General features: G+C 40.9%; 1 long non-coding RNA gene across 1 annotated transcript in view; it reads right to left on the bottom strand.

The window, feature by feature from the left end:
* Positions 1-410: 410 nt before the first annotated feature.
* The window catches only part of LOC118410548, a 4,346-nt gene continuing 3,084 nt past the window's right edge, over positions 411-1,672 (bottom strand). Inside the window, exon 4 of the long non-coding RNA XR_004830566.1 lies at positions 411-777. This is a non-coding gene — a long non-coding RNA (uncharacterized LOC118410548). The remainder of the gene's footprint in view (positions 778-1,672) is intronic.

A 1,672-nucleotide genomic window follows, 5' to 3' on the forward strand; every position in this document is an offset into this window, starting at 1 on the left:
GGTCTGAAACTGCAGCTGCTTCGTAATCCTTATATTACCACAAACCCACGTTTAAAATGGCAAAGAATTGGCACTGTTTAACAAACAATCTGTTACAAACACACAAACAAACAAACGCACAGACAAACAAACGCCACCGAACGTGATTAAGTACTAGGGAACAAGTCATACAAATTATACTTCAGACGAAATTCAACGTTTTATGAGAATGATTTTAGAAATAAGTTCCAATTGCGTCAGTTTCCACAGTTTAAGGATCCCGTGATGCGCATTTGTCTCTGCCAAGGAGAACTCCCTCTCATCGGTCGTGACAAGAAAAACAGACGTTGCCTTTAACTCTTGGCAGACTCTATCTATCTAATAGTATGCTGACAACGTAAGCTCACAAAAAAGGCAGAGAAAAAAAGCAGTATGCATCATGCAATCTTTTATTTGCAGTTTTTCACCGTGCAGAAGTCTACCATACATATTGCTGACATTCCAGAATTTGACAAGTATCAGAATCTTGATTACCAAACTTGCCCAAATTGTAACGTTACGAAGCGGAAGCTTTTTGTTTAATTAATAATAAATGTAAGATTCTTGTAAATTACTTCTTATTCACGCGTCTATCAATAACAAAGTCAAACTATGATTTCTATTTTGAATTTTTTAAAAGGCGAATTTTCCCGAACTTGTCATCCATGCGGAGGAAATTGACAGCCGTCAATGATCACGTGGCAGGCACGTGATGGTCACGTGACAGGCATGCGATGGTCACGTGGTCGTCCGACTGTCCTGTAAAGACAATCAAATACAAGTTGGATGCCGACAATTAAGCGAGCAAATTTACATGTATGACCCATGAGTTTGCAATTGGTATGCGATCCATGAGGTAAAAGAATGATTTGAAAAAACAACAAGAATTCTGGAGTTATTCATTTTTAAACTCTGGAACAGAATTGGCCCCTACAGTTCCTAAAAAACAGCTAAGGGACAAAGCGTACATACCTTACTCTCCATGCAAAGATATATCTATTACTCATCAATCATTACCATAGCATATCCAGAACACGAAATATCACGAGATAACACCGGGATTTCCACTACAGTACCATAACACGCCGTTAGGGGGGCTATAATCCATAGCATGCAATTGCCTAATAAATGCCTACCAAACATCAGAACAGCCCATCCAGCCGTTCACTACTTTAGCCTCCTTCACCGGCCTCTTTGGGGGCATTGGCTAAAGTTGTTGGGCCCGGCATATATTCCTTTCTCGGCATTTTTCCTGTCGCGGCATTTTTTCCTTCCCGGCGTATTCTCAGTTGAAAATTGCGAATCGACCTAAACCCCTCCCCCCCCCCCCCACATCCCCAACAACTTCAGCCAATGCCCCCAGAGAGGCCGGTGAAGGAGGCTAACTTATCTTGCGGACAGACATCTCCGTGACAAGCGCAACAACTCCGTTTCACGGATGAGGTAACAAATCACACAAAACTTACAAAATACAATTCTTTATGAACGACATCGTTTTTTCACTCAACAGCGATCGTACATCCTTACTATACTCCTCTATCTCTTTTTTTTCGTTAGCCAACAACGGAGATAGATAAAGAAAGAACTGAACTTAAGCATATAATTTCATAAAAGGCTGAAAACCAGGCTACATCTGTAGCTATGTGGAAAAGTG

The sequence above is a fragment of the Branchiostoma floridae genome, chromosome 2 (assembly GCF_000003815.2).
Source record: "Branchiostoma floridae strain S238N-H82 chromosome 2, Bfl_VNyyK, whole genome shotgun sequence".
In the NCBI taxonomy this organism is placed as follows: domain Eukaryota; kingdom Metazoa; phylum Chordata; class Leptocardii; order Amphioxiformes; family Branchiostomatidae; genus Branchiostoma; species Branchiostoma floridae.